Genomic DNA, 19367 nt, shown 5'->3' on the forward strand with positions numbered 1-19367 from the left:
GAGACTCCCAGCACCCTCCTAACCCTGAGATCTTGAGGCTCTGAACGAGTCACTTCGCCCCACTGAGTCACCTAGAACCTGAGAACCAGGGACCCAAATGGTCTTCTGGTTCCCCGTGTGAGGCTTCACCCTGGCAAAGGGGGACAGGAACAGACCACAAGATGGATCCATGCAGTGCCCGACAATGTGCTAGTGCAGAGGAGGGCCAGAAACACGTGCCACCAGCCCACTTGGCAAAACAGTCTGACTTTTAAGACAAATTCTTACATGAAACCCCAATATACATAACGAAATTTATTCATTTCCATATTCATGCTATTTATTTGTTTATTCAAGAATTACTTATTTAGCATTGACTACGTTCGTGTTCAAACAGTGCCCGCAAACAAAAGAGATACAATGCCTAATGAATACACTGAAAACATATGATGAATGCAGAACTTAGATTCTGATAGGGGAAGCCAGGTAATAAATATAAATATATATCATGTCAAGTATTATTTTTGTTATGAAGAAAAATTAAGTAGAAAAGGGTGATGGGGTAGGGTGCTCTTTCAAATAGCTTAGGAACCTGTGAAAGAACCAGAAGGAAGGGAGCTATCTAGGGAAGAGCCTTCCAGACAGAGGGAAAAAAAAGTGCAAAGGCCATGAGCAGGAAGCGTGCTAAGGGAATTGAGGAACAGCAAAAGAGACAGATGCCTGGAGCGCAGGGAGGGAGGATGGGATACGGGTGACATCACAGAGGTGAGCAGGAGCCAGATGGTTGGACTTTATAACCTCTGTGAGGACCTGGGATTTTATTCTGAGGGAGATAACAAGCCACTGGAAGGTTTGAGCAGAGGAGGAATAAGGTCTGACCTGTTTTAAAAGGGTCACGATGACTGCTGTGTGGACAATAGACAACACAGGGACAAGGAAGGGAATGGGGAGACGAACTGGAAAGCCACGGCCAAAAGCCAGGTGCAGGACACCCGAGGATGGGCTTGGGGGATAGTCAGGGAAAGGAGGAGTCAGATCCAGGCATACATTGAAAGGGGGGCCACCAGGATTTGCTTATAGGTGGAATGTGGGGAATGACAAGAGGGGAATCTGCTGGGCGCAGTGGCTCACACCTGTAATCCCAGCACTTTGGGAGGTTGAGGCAGGTGGATCACCTGAGGTCAGGAGTTCAAGACCAGACTGGCCAACATGACAAAACCCTGTCTCCACTAAAAATACAAAAATTAGCCAGGCATTGTGGCAGACACCTGTAATCCCAGCTACTCGGGAGGCTGAGGTGGGAGAATCGCTTGAACCCAGGAGGCAGAGGTTGCAGTGAGCCGAGATCTCACCATTGCACTCCAGCCTGTGCAACAAAAGGGAAACTCTGTCTCAAGAAAATAAATAAATAAATAAGAGGAGAATCAAGCAGAACTCTGGCTGGAATTACCAGAAGAATTGGCAAAGCAGATAGACCCAAAGCTCCAGTCTTGCCCATCACCAGCTTTGTGACCTTGTGCAACATGTTCAATCTCTCCGAGTCTTCTTCATCTCAAAAGTGAGATAGCTGGACTAACGATGTCTAAAGTTCCTACGAACTCTGATACTTTTCACTTCATTTTTGCCACAGAGTAAGATTACACAGCAGATCATTTTTTTAAATACGTGGGTATTACATCAGTGTTCTTCACGCTCAAATATTTCTCTTGGAAAACATCCATACTGTCCTTATCCATTTCCATTTTTCTTCTTCAGTTTTGTTGTTGTTGTTGTTTGTTTGTTTGTTTGAGACGAAGTCTCACTGTCACCCAGGCTGGAGTGCAGTGGAGGGATCTCAGCTCACTACAACCTCTGCCTCCCAGGTTCAAGTGATTCTCCTGCCTCAGCCTCCCAAGCAGCTGGGACTACAGGCGTGTGCCACCACGCCCGGCTAATTTTTGTATTTTTTTTTTTAGTAGAGATGGGTTTCACCATATTGGCCAGGCTGATCTTGAAGTCCTGACCTCGTGATCCACCCACCTTGGCCTCCCAAAATGCTGAGTTTACAGACGTGAGCCACCCCGCCCGGCCTCTTCTTCAATTTTTAACTAATCCAGCTCTGCCAGATCTCCAGTTGCCAAACGCTTTGCCCATGACTGGAACAGTTCTTTAATCACTACTGACAACTTTATGAAAGCTTGAGTCTTCTGCAAGATTTGCAATTTTACTTTTTCATCCATTTACATTTTATTTGTCTTAGTGTTGTCAAATGTTTCCCACACGCTGAAATTATCTGAGAGCCAAAGATGTAAAAGATATTGACCCTATGGGCAGGGTTAAAACTCTAGTGTGAAGCAGGGAGAGATGTTCAAGTAGGGACTGATTTTATAAGTGGTCACTTGTTAGAATGACTTTTCCTTCCATGGGCAAGTGGGGACTCGGATAATGAATACTTAGAGAATAAAGGATCCTTAAGCCAATCAAACAGTCAGCTTCAAAAAGTTTCCCATAATTGGTCTGAAATGACTTTTAGAAGATAGACATTGGTGTTTCAATATCTAGTGCCAAATATGGTTGTACATATTATTATAATTATAAATGCTATTCAGTAAGTCTCAAAGGAGAAAATGTTTTGTATAACCTGTTCCTAGACTTATCATATTTATTACATAGGTACAGAGATAATAAGGAAGAAGAAAAAATGTGTAAATGTGTATTTCCCATTTTTCTTTAGAAACAGATTCATTTTTCTTCTTTCTCTCTCTCTCTCTCTCTTTTTTTTTTTTTTTCTGGAGACAGGGTCTCACTCTGTCACCCAGGCTGGAGTGCAGTGGCATGATCTCGGCTCACTGCAACCTCTGCCTCCTGGGTTCAAGTGATTCTCATGCCTCAGCCTCCCAAGTAGCTGGAATTACAGCTGCCCACCACCACGTCCAGCTGATTTTTTTGTATTTTAAGTAGAGATGAGGTTTCGCCATGTTGGCCAAGCTGGTCTTGAACTCCTGACCTCAAGTGATCCGCCCGCCTCAGCCTCCCAAAGTGCTCAGATTACAGGTGTGAGCCACCACGTGCAGCCTCTTCTCTTTAAATTTGGCCATAGCCCAGTATCATTAAACAGCCCTGTGACCACTCAAGGCTGGCACAGACCTTGACTTGTTGCCCACTACAGGCCATGAGAAGGTCCCAGGCAAGTACTGTGCTCTCTAGAATGAGGGAGACTGGGGGAGCCAAGAGAGGTAAGCTGATGAGAACAAAGAAAGACAGGAGACCAGAAATTGACCATGTCGGTCCTGGTGAGGCCCTCTGTGCAGTGTACCATTCCACTTGAGTTTCACTGTACAGATCGTATGGAGAAGCCACTCCAGGCCCCAGGCTGAGAAGATGCCCCTCGAGAGACCCCGCTGGTCTTTGTATCACTTCTGTTGAAGGAACTGAAAAGGAAAGGTGGCAGTTCTCCTGCTCCTGTCCTGGGATGAGTTAAAGAATCATACTGACACCATTTCCATTTGCTGGCTTAAGTTTTCAAGAAAAAGAGAAAACTATGTGTGAGGAAATAGGATATGGGACTTTAAGAATGAAAATACACAAAGTTTTACATAGAAGCCAGAGGAATGAGCTAGGCAGAGCGAAACATAAAGGGAGATGGTACATCCTTACGCCTTCAGTTTCACATGTCACAGGGAAGGAGCATATGGTTAGTTCTATGGGACTCATCCTGACAAGAGGAAAACCCTTCAAAACCTGCATCCTGGCCGGGTGTGGTGGCTCACGCCTGTAATCCCAGCACTTTGGGAGGCCGAGGCGGGCAGATCACCAGGTCAGGAGATTGAGACCACGGTGAAACCCCGTCTCTACTAAAAATACAAAAAATTAGCCAGGCGTGGTGGCGGGCGCCTGTAGTCCCAGCTACTCGGAGAGGCTAATGCAGGAGAATGGCATGAACCCGGGAGGCAGAGCTTGCAGTGAGCCGAGATCGTGCCACCGCACTACAGCCTGGGCGACAGATGGAGACTCCGTCTCAAAAAAAAAAAAAAACAAACCTGCATCCTTCTTATGGGAGTGCTGTGAAAGACAGCAGATTAGCAATTACTTCTCTTACTTAGATCTGGCACCAACTGGCCACTGAACAGTCAAATTAGCTCAGAGGTGGAAATATGATGTAAATAACGTGCCTCTACTTCCCTAACCCACCACACACACCCACATGCACACGTCCCACGACAGACACTGCTAAGTGATATTGATACTGTAAGTTCCATGTGGCCTGGAAGTATCAGCATTTGGTATAGTGCCTACTACCTACTAAGTGCTTTGTACTCTTTGAATGAATGGACCACTGAGCTCTTCCCCACTGAGCCTAGGTGCTGCTGTAGAGTCCTTCTCAACACAGCAGTTGAGTTCCAAGCATTCTACAACCAATCAAGTAGAGGTGGCATGCAAATCGAATTACCATTCTTTCCCAATTAGCTAAATCATAACATTCTCCCTTTAAGTGACGCAATTTGTATCTCGAAATATAAGTAGATTCCTGGGTTACCTTGAGCTCCACTATGACATCCAGGTTAATTTGACGCAATTGTTTTCACCATAAGGCATACAACTTCACATATTTGTAAACAAATTCTGTTGGAAACATAAAGCCTACATAATGGATGCTCTCATCATTCCCTATTTATCAATGCTGCTTGCATATATTTAATAATGATGTTTTTCTCTAATTACTGTGTTTGGAATATATTTTAAGGGTTTTTTTGATAATTCAGGTAGACATAATGCTTACCAATATGTCCAGCTTCTTTCCTTCCTGGACATACAGAGGATCGCATTTTCCTGATCCCTGGCAATTAAGTGAGGCCATGCACCTAGTTTCAACAAAACTGTGTCACTTCCAAAGTGAAGCACTTAAGAGAATGCTTAATTTTCTATACTCTCATCACCTGCTATGGTAATCTCAAAAATCACGCCTTAAGATCAAGGTGCCATGAAATCCAAGCCGACTGGATCGTCAAGCCACACTCTCCATTGAAGGAGAGGTGCCTGAATGAGAAATAAACTTGATTATATAAAGGCACTAAAATTTGGGTGTTGTTACCATAGCATTACCTAGCTTATCCTAATAACAGTAATGAATGAGGTCTGCCAGTTTTAATGGAGTACCTGTCTCCTGACCTCAGCCAAGAGTAATTTAGGAGTGGTGACTAGATTCTCAGAAGTTACAGGATCAAGTCAGTTGATGAAAAAGCACGTCGACTGGTACAAAACAGAGGTGGAAATGGAGAGGGCACGGCACATAGGAGACATGAGCTGGTAAGAACAAGAAAACATGGACAGAGAAACTCATTACTGGGAAGTTTATAGTAATTACTGGAAGGCCAGTGGGATCTGTCCTTACCTTAGACACTAGAACACTGGTGCCATCTAATTGAATCCCTAGCCTTTACTCCTAACTCTTCTCCACTCCTCTACTCTGTGTTCTGATACCTCCCTCCTGCCCAGCCATGGGCACCATCTCCCTTCCACTGAGTGAAAAGGAGCTAGGCAGAACACTCAGCTGAACGGAGTTGGAGTTTTTGACACTGTACTTTTCAAAGAACTGGTCCCATAAAGCCAGAGCAAACTGGAAACTTATTTCACATACCAGTTGGGCAAATACACAGCAAGAGTCTTAAGCTTAAATCCCAATTTGGTCTAGTAATAAAGACTGTAGATGTGGCCAGGCACAGTGGCTCATGCCTGTAATCTCAGCACTTTGGGAGGCTGAGGCAAGCAGATCACCTGACGTCAGGAGTTCAATACCAGCCGGGCCAACATGGTGAAACCCATCTCTACTAATAATAAAAAATTAGCTGGGTGTGGTGGCACGCACCTGTAATCCCAGCTACTTAGGAGGCTGAGGCACAAGAATCACTGGAATCTGGGAGGCAGAGGTTGCAGTGAGCCGAGATGGCGCCACTGCACTCCAGTCTGGGCAACAGAGCAAGACTCTCTCAAAAAAAAAGATTTTGCATGAATCTCAGACTGTTTCCCAAAGACAGGTTCTGGGAAAGGTGATAGTAGCATTACCTGTAAGAGCAAAAATTGAAAATGGTCTCAGTGATGAGCAAAAGAGGAGTCATTGAAAAACAAACAACAAAAACAGAGGACACCCATGTAATAGAACACTAGGTAAAGCAAAATGATATTTTCAAAGAATGTTTAGTGGCACACGGAAATGTTTGTCATAATGTTAGGTGAATAAAAAGATGCAAAATTGGCTGGGCATGGTGGCTCATGCCTATAATCCCAGCACTTTGGGAGGCCAAGGCAGGCAGATCACCTGAGGTCAGGAGTTCGAGACCAGCCTGACCAACATGGAGAAACCCCATCTCTACTAAAAATACAAAATTAGCCAGGCAAGGTGGCACATGCTGTAATCCCAGCTATTTGGGAGGCTGAGGCAGGAGAATCGCTTGAACCCAGGATCTGGAGGTTGTGGTGAGCCAAGATCGCACCATTGCACTCCAGCCTGGGCAACAAGAGCAAGAACAAAACTCCGTCTCAAAAAAAAAAAAAAAAGATGCAAAATTTTCTATACAGAGTAATTTCAATTTTATATAATAATATATAATATGCATAAAAAAGACTAAAAGAAAATAGATTTAAAGTGTTACCAACACTTATCTTTGAGTGGTGAGTTATGGTGATTTTTGTTTCTTCTTTGAAAGTTTCTACATTTTTCAAATTCTCTTTAGTTAATATGTATTATTTTAAATTAGAGAAAGCATTTTTATTTTAAGCAAAATACATTTGTAATGAGGCTTCAGTGATCTTAATTATCCCAGAGTATGTCCTGGGTTAAGGAAGGCTTTGGCTCAAGCATCTATACCTTCTAAACGCAATTCAGGCAATGGTCATTAATGTTCAGTACAATGGCTCTATTGAGGGGATGTTTTATTTTTATATTTCTCAGTTGATATATTATTAATAAAATAAAATATTATTATAACACTATTTAGAGCCTCGTTGTTAAATTATTTATAAAACCTTTTGGTAATATAAAGCTATCCTCAAGTTGACTCATTCGAAATCCTGAGGAGAAGAAAACCATGGGGGATTCTTGAAATAATTCTGCACGGCTGGGAGGAAGGTGCTGGACTCTCTGGGGTTTGGGTACGTCCTACACTTGCGCCTTTGTCAGAAGAAACACAGCCAGGGTGCGGACCGTGCTTGGGGAAGAGCCAGGCCCCACATTCCAGTCCCAAGAAACAGCTCCTGCACTACCAGAGAGAAGAGACCAGCAGAGAAAGCCCTGGAGTCCAGACATCCACACAGCCATGACACCCGCTCTACTGCCCAAGTCACCTCAGAGCTGGGAGGAGTCTCAGATGGTGTCAAGTTTCCAGGATCGCCAAAGGAACGGAGAGATCGCAAAGGTCAGTTTCAGACGGGAAAATCCTAAGATGAATCTTGGAGGGAATACTAGCTTTCACTACCGAGGCTTCCAAATAAGTTACAGATCCCAGGCACAAAACAAGGACATCTTTATCCTCTCCTCTCCCCGCTCATCCTGAAACTGACTTGGAGATCCCTTTCTTCGGGCTGCAGCCTGGCTTGCTGAAGACCTAAGGCAATGACCAGCAGTCAGCCAGTCCACAAATGCCAAACAGCCAGCATACACCAGACGCTGCCACGGCACTCACAAAGTTTTGTGGTAACAAAGCAGAAAAGGCATACAGTCGAGTGCTACTCAAACCTTTAGTGTGCCCACACATTACCAGGGGGTCTTGTTAAAAATGCAAATTCTGTTTCTATAGACCTGGGATAGGGACTGAGATTCTCTCAAGCTGTCAGATGATGTTGATGTTTCTGGTACATGGGCAATGTTTTAAGTATCAAAGGTCCAGTGGATGAAATATATACAAAATATATAGAATAATATATATAAAATATACAAAAATAAGCTCCTGAATACTTACAGTGTGCCAAGCACCAAGCATGTCACGTGGAGTCTGTCCATGAGTTTCTCCCAGCCTGGATCTTAGTGACACATGTCTGTAAGGACTGAAGCCACTAGGACAGATACGGGTTGCCTAGGGTCAAATCTGCGCCCACACGTGGATGAGCCACAGTTAGACCAGTGGGCACAGTAATCTTCCACTACACGTCAACCCCGCCTTTGGGCTCTCAACACAAAGACAATGGTTCAGTAACCTCAGGAAGTGATGCTTAATCCACAGGAATATAAGTATTACAAATGGCGCTTTGGACTAGACATCTTTTTTTTTTCTTTTTAGAAAGAGAGTCTCACTATGTTGCCCAGGCTGGTCTCAAACTACTGGGCTCAAAGGATCCTCCCACCTTGGCCTTCCAAAGTGTTGCAATTATGGGTGTGAGTCACCACACCTGGTCTAGACTAGGTAACTTCTCAGGTCTCTTTCATTCCGAGATTCTAGGAGCCAATGAACACAATAGGTGCAGAAACCTACAAAAGGCCATTAGCCAACTTCTGGCCAAGCGAAAACATTTTAAAAGCATAGACAGGCAGAGGATATTAGTAACGGTTGCAATATTCATTCTTCACATTAGAGACTTTCCTCTGTTCACACTGAGAGTGAAGCACTCAGAGAGTGTGTTAACTCTCAGGGGAATAAAGGAGAAAGGCTTCTCTATAAGCAGAATCTCAGGCCCTATCCCAGATTTACTGAAACAGAATTCCATATTCTTATATTTTTATTTTTATAAATGGGGTCTTGGCTGGGCACAGTGGCTCATGCCTGTAATCCAAGCATTTAGGGAGGCCAAGGCAGGCAGATCACTTGAGGCCAGGAGTTCAAGACTTGGCTGGCCCAGATGGCAAAACCCCTTCTCTACTAAAAATACAAAAATTAGCTGAGGGTGGTGGTGCACACCTATAATCCCAGCTACTCAGGAGGCTGAGGCATGAGAATCACTTGAACCTAGGAGGTGGAGGTTGCAGTAAGCCAAGATCGTGCCACTGTACTCTAGTAGCCTGGGTGACCGAGCGAGACTCTGTCTCACAAATAAATAAATAAAATAAATAAATAAGTAAATGGGTCTTGCTCTGTCACCCAGGATGGAGTGCAGTGGTGCAATCATAGCTCACTGCAGCCTGGAACTTCTGGGCTCAAGCAATCCTCTCACCTCAGCCTCCAGAGCAGCTGGGACTACAGGCATGCACCACCATGACCAGCTACAGAATTTGCATTTTTAACAAATCTCCAGACGACGTGAGAAGCACTGGACTATATGCCTTTTCTGCCTTGTTTATCACTGCATCCCCAGAACCTTGACAATGCTTGGCATATACTAGTTGCCCACTATTTATCGACTGGCTGACTGTTGTCCACTGTCTACAATGAGTAATGTGTAATTTATAGCGAAATTTCACATGAACTTTTTATTTTTGGAGCAACACAATTGTTGACCTCAACAGCTAGAAGTCCTAGGGCACCAAATGGCCTTGACATTCCTTCTGGTGGGCCTTGTCATATTAGGCTATCTCTGCTTTCTCCTAGAACCCCACTAAAATAATAAGCAAAGAAATATACAAAAGACACTGAAAAGAGGAAAGGAGAAGACAGCAGACAACAGATGTCTCCAAATATTTGGAGGATGGAAAGTGGATATATGATAACTGGCTTAGCAGAGTGGAAAAAACACGAACCCTAAGAGCCTGTAGAGGGGGCGCCCCTGACATGGGATTGTGTCACAGTAGAGAGCCCCAGAAAGGCTCAGGGACCTTCCTCAGGAGGCAGGGTGAGGGTGGAGTGTGAAGAAGAGGATTGGCTGATTCCCCACCCTCCCTGTGGCAGTCAGGAGACCATTCCTCCCAACCCAGCGCACCCTGGGAGGGTGATTCTTTGCATAATTAGATCAGAGAGTCTCTGGTAGAGACACCAGAAAGTTGTTTTACTAAAATGATGACATTTGGTGAACATTTAAACTGCCTCTGCCTCCTCCTCTGCCTCCAGAACACTGACAGCCAGGTTTATATATCCTAAGGAGACTGGCTGAGCCTTCTCAGAAGAAACTGACCTAAGAGAAACAACCAGCAGATGCTGACCTGTGGTGAGTTCCCAGCAAGATGACCTGGCCCCTGTCAATCACCCTTCAGTGAAGCCTACCAGAGACAGACTTCCCCCACACACAGAGCCTCCAATCAACCTCGAACAGCTTCAGTCTTAATGTGAACACATTAGGGGAAAGTCTCTGCCATGAAATATAGAGACCAAAGCAAATAAACCAGGGAAAAAGGGAAACTCAGAGGGTGTGGCAGATTGCATTTTCCAAAAACAGCCACAATACTTCTGCTTCTTTTCTTTAAAACATTGTCCCTTCTCCCATTAAAAGCTGGAGTTTATCTTCTTTTCCCTTGAATCTAGGTGGGACTTCAACTAACAGAGTCACACCACCCAATATGGTTGCCAGTGGCCATTAGGCACATGTGGCTGTTGAATAAGTGAAAAGTTGCTATTACAGCTGAAGACCTGAAATAATCATTTTATTCAATTCTAAATAATTTAAATTTTAAAACTGAAGCAATGTAAAGTGTTTTTCTTTTAGCTTTATTGTTTTGGCAGGACTATATTTCACATTAACTACTGGAAATTCAGCATCTGAAAAAAAGAATTTAGCGGCCTGGCACGGTGGCTCACGCCTGTAATCCCAGCACTTTGGGAGGCTGACACGGGCAGATCATGAGGTCAGGAGATCGAGACCATCCTGGCAAACACAGTGAAACCCTGTCTCTACCAAAAATACAAAAAAATTAGCTGGGCGTGGTGGTGGGCGCCTGTAGTCTCAGCTACTCGGGAGGCTGAGGCAGGAGAATGGTGTGAACCTGGGAGGTGGAGCTTACAGTGAGCAGAGATCGCGCCACTGCACTCCAGCCTGGGCGACAGAGCGAGACTCCATCTCAAAAATAAAAAGAATTTAGTATCTGAATTGAGCTGTGTTGTAAGTATGAAACTTACACTGGACTTTGAAGACAGTATGAGAAAAGAATGTGAACTATCTCATTAACCATTTTCTATTCATTACATATTTAAGTGATATTAAGTTGAATAAAATATATTATAAAATTAACTTTATTTCTTTTTATATTTTTAATGTGGCCACTAGAAAGCTTGAAATTGCACATGTGGCTCATGATATATTTTATTTATTTATTTTATTTATTTTTTTGAGATGTAGTCTCGCTCTGTTGCCCAGGCTGGAGTGCAGTGGTGCCATCTTGGCTCACTGCAACCTCTGCCTCCCAGGTTCAAGTGGTTCTCCTGCCTCAGCCTCCCAAGTAGCTGGGATTACAGGTGTGCACCCCCACACCCAGCTAATTTTTGTATTTTTAGTAGAGACAGGGTTTCACCATGTTGGCTAGGCTGGTCTTGAACTCCTGACCTCAGGTGATTCACCTCTCTTGGCTTCCCAAAGTGCTAGGATTACAGGTGTGAGCCACTGAGCCTGGCCACAGTATATTTTAATTAGACAGCACTGCAATACAGAAAAAGGGAAATGGCAGTTATGTGATTTCTGCAGCTAGGTCATACAAAGAATGCAGCTTTCACTCGAATCTTGCTTTCCTGGGATACACATCTTAGGAGCCCTGAATCATCAGATTAGAAGTCTGATTCCCATGAAGCTTCCATGCTTTAGGGACCACATGTTGCTAGAGACAGATGCCCCAGCTGTTTGAATTTGTCCAAACCAAACACCAGACGTGAGTGAAGAAGACTTCAGGTGATTCCAGCCCTACCTGACACTGAATAGATCAAAGATGAGCTGAACCTGCAGAGCCCCGCTCAGGTTGAAAGTTCATGAACAAAATAAATGATATTGTAAGCCACGAAGGGGAGGGGAGAAATTTGTTACACAGCACTTGATAACCACAATAGGGGGATTCATGCTGGAAATGGAAAAAATAAAAACTAAAATTGTGGTTTCTCTCTCCTTAAAAGGATTAAAAAATTACATTATAAAACAAGAATAAGATGCTATAAAATTGGTATATTCAAAGAAAAGAAAAGAATTATTGAAATTAAAAAGATGACTGCTGAAAGAAAACGTTATAGAAAAACTGGAAGACGAAGAAATTTCCAAGAAATAATAAAAGGAGCAGAGATAAAAAAACAGAAAAGAAAAAAAGTTAAAGATCACTCAAACAGGCTCAAACTTAGCTAATAGAAATGCTCAAAAAAAAGCAAACATAAGAAGTAATACAATAAACAGTCTCTAGGCTGAAGAACAGGAGTTTCCAGGTTGAAAGTTCCTACTAAGGGCTCATGATTGGGAAATTTAGAATAACGAGCATTGAGAACAAATACTAGAAGCTTTCAAAGAGGAAAAAAATAAAGGGTTGGCCAAAGGGTCAGAAATAGAAATAGAATCCAAGATAATTGCCTTTAAAATTCTGAGGAAAATAGTTATAGTTTAAATGCTATACCAAGCCAATCTATCAAATTTGAAGGAAGTATATGCATTTAGGCAAAAGACACAAGCAAAAATGTATTTCCTATGCACCCTTATTCAAGAATTTACTAGAACGTAGAAGACGAAGGCGTGGAACACCAAAATTCAAGAATTCCCAGCATGATGTTGAAGCAAAGTCTCAGGACAGTGGCTGAGCTTCTGCAGCCAGGCTGAAGATGCCCCCAAGTTGAACCTCACCCTGTAGCTGCTGGTCTGGGGGCGCTCAGCTTGAAGCAGGGACTGCAGTGCTCAATGGAGATGACTAATGCAAAGCCTAAGAAAGAAGCAGTTTCTTAGCCAGGGAGTTAATGAAGAAGAATGGGAAATTAACATCAAAACCAAACCTTAGGGCCCTGCATGGTAGCTTACACCTGTAATTCCAGCCCTTTGGGAGGTGAAAAGATCATTTGAGGCCAGGAGTTTGAGACTAGCCTAGGCAATGTAGTGAGACCTTGTCCCTGCCAAAAAAATATTTTATTTTTTGTAAATTAGCTGGGTGTGGTGGTACATGCCCATAGTCCTAGCTACTTGGGAGGCCCAGGAGGGAGGATCGCTTGAACCCAAGAGCTTGAGGTTACCACTACATTCCAGGCTAGGTGACAGAGTAAGATCCTGTCTCTAAAAAAAATACACACTAAAATAAAAACCCAAACCACATATAGTTATTTCTAGGTATGTATACTTACGCTTAAATTACTTATTCATTAAACGGCATCCAGTTCCTTCCATCATGTGGACTCAAGTATTCTCGGCTAATCCTTTGCATTGACTTTATCCTAAAAAAGGTAAAAAGACTGTTTCCAGACACTGTAAGCAGAGGTACCTGGACCGGGCAGTCACAGTGGACATTTGTGTTCAGATTCACAAGTGACTAGGCCACGGTTCACACACAGGTACATGAACAAGGCCTGTTCCTGTTTGTATTTCTCACATTCCATAAGCAAATGCTCACGTGGTAGTATGGCCCTAGTAGTACAACCAAACAATGCAGACCCATATTCAGTCATCATTTAAGTGAAGCTACATGATCAATCTGTGTGAGTTCTCAGTCCTCTGTCTGCAAGGGTGTGGGCTCTTCTGGCTCATTACTGTGGCATTCTGGAAGCTTAAGGAGGTGTGGTCCTGCCCACCGCCCTCTTTAAGACTTTGCACCTTATTGTCATCTGCTGCTGCTTAGATACGACTGCATTTCTCCCTGCTGCTTTGGTTGGTTTGTGAGACAAGCAGGGTAGAGATGGGGATGGTGCATCAGGAAGAAAGGAAGAATCAACAACCTCCTCTGCTTTTGTAAAGAAAACAACTTCTGAGCAGAGGGCCACCTGGAAGATTCTTCCCCACCTTACTCCTTACTCATCACACTAGTGACTTCTTTTGTCACTGTAGTAAGCACCTTTAAAAAAAACTCTAAAAGAACTAAAAATGTTCACTCTGACCCTCACTTGACCTTAGTCCATAACTGTCTGCCTGATCCCTTTTGATAAGCCTGAATTGCCCAACCAATGGCTGCTAAACCACAAGAATGATCACTCCTGCTTCTGAGAACAATCTCTGACCAACTAGTCCCCAAAACAGCTGAGCTTCAGCTGGCTCTTCCTACTCTGACTCTATAGAAATACTACCCTTCCTCCCCAAGACAGAACATCCTTTAAAGTCTTCTCATGCTGTAGCATTCAGAACAAAGGTTTATGCTAATGATGCTCTGGCTGATTATCTTCTACAGTTTTTGATGCCAAGACACTAATCACTGCCTGGACCCACTGCTGAACAGCTTAGCCACTCTGATGAGGATAGAGAATGCAAGAGACCCCCAAGTCTCTTCTGGAGGTCCCAGGGACTGCACAGTAAAGCCCTGCCCCCAACTAGTACTTGGCTCCCTTTGCATTGAAGTACCACCTAAGCCTTTGTTCTTCCTCTTAATTATCCTTGGTGAAAAACTTTCATTCCATTTGTTTCTTAACTCAGGGCTCTCAGCAACAATATGGGGGTGTATTGTCGAGATTCTGAGGGCCAATCGTGAGCCATTCAATGAAATGCCAAGTCTTTTTCTGGCTTCTTACATGCACAAACATGATGCCAATAGCACCAAATATTTGAAGCTTTGATGGAATTTTACCAAGAACAATTTAGAACTTCAGTGGCCACTCTGATCAATTTGGGATATGAGTAAGATAATCCATTTGCATGGCACTTTACAAATGATTCAAAGATTCCAAATATTCAATGACTGGCGTTTTTTTTACTGGTATAAAAAAGCCTTTGAAAGACGGAAATATTCTAAAATTGCTTCCTTTAAGGCCTCCTTAAGAAAGGCTAATAAAAACCTGGATGATCTAAAATCCAAACTTAGAACTATCTTCTCCCTCTCCTAACACAATGAATTACACATTGCCCTTCCTCCAGTTCCCTGAACCTCGACTTCCTCTTCCCTCTTGCTCTGCTGTTCCTCCTTCTCCAGATCCTCTTTCCTCTCCTCCATTGCCCCTTCCTAAACACGTCCCTCTCACTGGACAACATATCCTCATAATGTTTTCCTGATATAGGTAGGAATGAAGGTCACCTTCAAGGTCAATGACATGTTAACTTTAATCCTTGGTCAAGATCAGATTTGTATGATCTAGTTAAGGACTTCCCAACCCCTAGCAAGGAAAAACAAAAATTCACTTAAAGAATTAAGAATTGTCCTTGGAACATATATTCTGAGCTCCTTAGTCTCTAGCAAATAATTTGATTTCCAAAACTATATCCAATATATGAATCAAAATTTGACCATGATGGATATAAAAAGAGCATAAACATATGACAGGATATCTTGGCAGCTCTCCCTGAGATCCTTCACATCAAAAATCCAGTCTTACAAACTGGGAAAGAAAGAAGACATCCCAGTCTTAGAGATCATTAACTACCTTACCTTCCAGGGTTACTCTGATCTTTATATGATAATATCACAGTTGCCTTATCTACTTCCTGTTGGTCATGGTCTTACATCTGAGGGGTACCTCTTGGAGGAAACATTATCAGGTAACATAAAATACAAATACTGCAGTGAAATTCCAAGAAATCATCCCATTGGATTCCTGTTCCCAAGATATACACCCTCATCCTGAACTTCCACATTGACAGGATATCTAAAACTGATTTCAGAATTCTTCTGAAACAAATGGCATCACAAAGGAGACAGCTTTCCAAGGATTTTCAAACCAAGTAGCAGACAGCTAGATATGGAGTGCTTTTGCTCATGACCTCCAGTTCAAGACCCCCAATCACAGGGAGCCACTGAGTGCCATACGCTTAATTGTCTCTTTCTTCTCCTTCTTTTCAAAACTATCTTTTCCCTTCTCCATTGGTTTAGCACTAAATCAATTCCTTCAAAAAGATAGTTTTGAAGAGGAGGAGAAAGAATAATTTTGAAAAGAAGGAGAAGAAGCGTTTTTGAAAAAAGAAGAATCTTATTTTAACAAGTAAGATTCTTAAAATTCTTTCCCGTAACTATGCTATCCTGGATATCAGAGATTAAACCTTGGTAAGTCAAGAAGATGAACAAATTGTTAGGTGAGTTTACTAATAACAAACTTCTCTTCTCTTTGGGTTGGGCATGGAACTGTTCTGGCTGATCCTAGGTAGGGCAGGATCTATCTAGGAATATAGGCATTATCCAAGGCCTTCCGGTAATTCTTTTAATAGGTGTTGTCCCACAGTCACTGACTGTGCTCGCTCCAGAGTCTTAAATGCTCTGGTCAGCTACTCACTCAAAAATGACTGAAATTCAACTATGAAGGCAAAAATCACCAGCACATCCAATAGGAGTCATTGCCAATGAGCCTGAGTCTGCAACTGACATCAGTTATGTATTTGGAGGCGTGAACAAACCAAAATCTGATCAAATTATGAGACTTGGCCTCTCTATTGACCAAGAGATAAGAGGCCCTAAATGACTGACAATGTTCCACTGTGACCCCTTGCAGCTGTTTCTCCCACCCTCCCTGGCAAAACTCAGATTTCTCATCCAATGGATGGTAAACTACAAGATCAATTCTTCCTCTTGTGAGAACCATCTTTGATCAACTATTACCAAAATTAGCTGAGCTTCAGCGGACTTTTCTTGCTAAAGGTCTATAAAAATGTTGCCCTTCTTCCCCAAGGCAGAGCACTTTCTCAAGGTCTTCTCATGCTGTGGCATCTGAATAAAGTGCTCTGCTGTTTAATGGTGCTTGGGTTGCTTTCCTTCCACACCAGCTGTGGTTTTACTGGTTAGCAATTTCAAGATCAATATAGACAAAGAATACAAGGGGATTATGAAAAATTAAAAACTGTCATTGTGTTACGGTAGTTAGATTATTAAGAATTGTTTCCTATTTTCCAAATTTTCTCTAAGGTAGTTATAGTATCTTAATAGTATCTCCTAATGAAAAAGGAGAAGGATGCGTTACTCAGTTCCTACATAATTATAACCAACTCCAAGAAAAGATTTCCAAGATCTTTAAAATTTGATATTTTCCAAGAAGATACTCAAAGTAAGTCTTGAGTCACCTGGGGTACAGTTTCTTTAAACTTGTTCTTTTCTTTTCGAGACAGCATCTCGTTCTGTCACCCAGGCTGGAATGCAGCGGTGCAGTCATAGCTCACTGCAGCCTCAAACTCCTGGGCTCAAGCAGGAAACTTTACTTAAAAAAAGGGAAAAATGAAAAATAGCCTATTTCCCCAGCAGATATGTGAGTATTTGGTTTAGAAATGACCAATGTCTCAAAAAGCTTTGATTTCCTGCCACCTACTCTTCTCAAAAATGCCAAATTAATGGCATCTGATCCTAACAAAGTGAGGCATCCACAGCTAAAAATGTCTTTATAATGGGGGTAGAGAGAAAGGGGGAAAAAGCAGGGGTAATTTTTTCCCAATATGTTTGTCATTATTATAGGTTATATATACAGAAGGAAAGTTAATTAAGCTTTAAAAAAAATCCATCACACATCAATGGCTGCATTTTAATGAGTACAAAAAGTTGAGGTGTTTACTACCAATTAAAGTGGTTTTTAAATAAGCATTAATTAACACAGAAATTCAGAAGAAAGTTATACCTTGTCAAAGAAAGGCCAGTGCAGGCTATGCCCACTTCTGCTCCCATTCATATTCAGATAGTAATTACCACCAACCCTATATTTTCCATAATAATGAGGAGATGCTGTCATGTCTATCAAACAACAACACACACACACACACACACACAAAAGTGGTGGAATTAGAAATTCTAAACCTGAAGTAAACTTTTCACATTTTTTTCCTTCTGGGTTTTTCCCTCATCCATGTCAGAGTGATTCAAAGAGGAGGTCTGCCTGATTTTAACAGTGACTTTCTTTCTTTTTCCCCTTTTGTAGGAAACATTGTGGGGGAGCCCACATTGGTCAGAGAGGTGTTATTCAAGTCTACACCAACAAATCAGAACAATTACCCGATCACGGTTTAAGAGGGCCTGCAGTTCTTCCTTTGTTTCTTAATAATTATGTGAATTTGCATAATCTTACCGCCTCTATTCCACTTCTTTTTAGAAAATCGCTGTCTATCATAAGTGTTAAGGAGGAAAAACAATATAAAATCTTTAAAAACCCTCAACCTAACCAGCACACAGTCTGATGCACGGTCTCCTCCTGGAGTGGAAGGTAATGGGAAATGTGCTGGACTTTGGGGAGGCACCTATGAAGATGCCAGGAGGGGTGTCACAGGAAAGGGTTTCTCAAGCACCTTGAATCAACAGGGCCCAGATGTTCAACCTTACTACTCAGACACTGGATTTTCTTAGTGATGACCTTTTTCTAACCAAATTCACATACGATTAAACAATAAATCAGCATATTAATTTACTAATTTATAATGAAGGGGTTCAGATATTCCCTTGCTGGAGCTTGGAGTTCCCAGGCTTCCTATCAACGTGATCTTTCCCATGTCAACGTGTTTAAGAAAGGAAGCTGGGTTACTAATCAGAAGTCTCCTTGGTGAACACAAAATCAGAAGAGGGAAGCAGAATGGTGTGGGAGGATTCTGCCCCAAGGAATATCCCCACTACACCTCTTTATTGTCAGAAACTCACTCAGATTCCCATACAGGGAGTCTTTCTTCCTTATGCAGTGCTGCAAACATGCTGACTTTGGTCTCTCTGGGCTCCAATTTTCAGTGCAGATTCCTCCCCATTTCACTGACACATGTTTTTCTTTACCTGACAGTAAAGCACCTCCCATTGTGGTCATTTAATTAGTCAACTTCTCACCACGCAAGGAACCCTGTGCAGTCACAGTCTTTAAGGATCCGAGGATAGAACACCAAACAAGAAAGATCAATTCCAGGAGTTTGCATCAGAAATGTTTCAAAGAATCAAGTTAGCTAAGTTGCTGTAAGGTCAATTCTTGAAGATAAAGTGCGAGAGGCAGCAGGTGAAGAGATTTCATCCTCTTGCAGAGAGGGGCGGTTTCTCCTCAAAGTACAAAAAGGTGGTAGGATGCTTCCAGAACCTCACACAAAGAAATTGGAAGGAATCTACCCTTCTTCTTAGCCTGAATTTAAGCCCTGCATCATACATGACCAGAGAGATGGATGAAGTGAATGGTTTGATTATGTGGCCTTTTAGTTGCCAGAGTACCTTTTCAGTGTATACTGGTAAAGCTGTGGTAGCTTCAGAGTTGCTATTTAAGCCAGGCTTAGGGAGCAATCTAGTTGGAAAAGGCTTAAAGAACTGCCTGGAAGCCACATTTGCAAGGCAAACATCCCATTTTTACTTAGGTTAAGTGTTTCTTGGCGTGGCCTGGAGTGCTGGTGGAAATTGAAGGAGGAGGTAAACGCTGCCATTTGCAGCGAGGTTACCTAAGGGTGAGGGGGCCCAGGTCTAATTTATCTTTGAATCATCTATGCTGCCTAACAGGATGAGTACAAGACAAGTGGTCAAATGTTTAAGTGAATGA

General features: G+C 42.6%; 1 long non-coding RNA gene across 1 annotated transcript in view; it reads right to left on the bottom strand.

Moving 5' to 3' along the window:
• LOC134740330 (uncharacterized) overlaps positions 1-13199 on the bottom strand; it is an 83022-nt gene extending 69823 nt beyond the window's left edge. The window contains exon 1 of the long non-coding RNA XR_010127723.1: positions 13110-13199. This is a non-coding gene — a long non-coding RNA (uncharacterized LOC134740330). The remainder of the gene's footprint in view (positions 1-13109) is intronic.
• Between the last annotated feature and the right edge of the window lie 6168 nt (positions 13200-19367).

The sequence above is a fragment of the Pongo pygmaeus genome, chromosome 1 (genome assembly GCF_028885625.2).
Source record: "Pongo pygmaeus isolate AG05252 chromosome 1, NHGRI_mPonPyg2-v2.0_pri, whole genome shotgun sequence".
Lineage (NCBI taxonomy): Eukaryota > Metazoa > Chordata > Mammalia > Primates > Hominidae > Pongo > Pongo pygmaeus.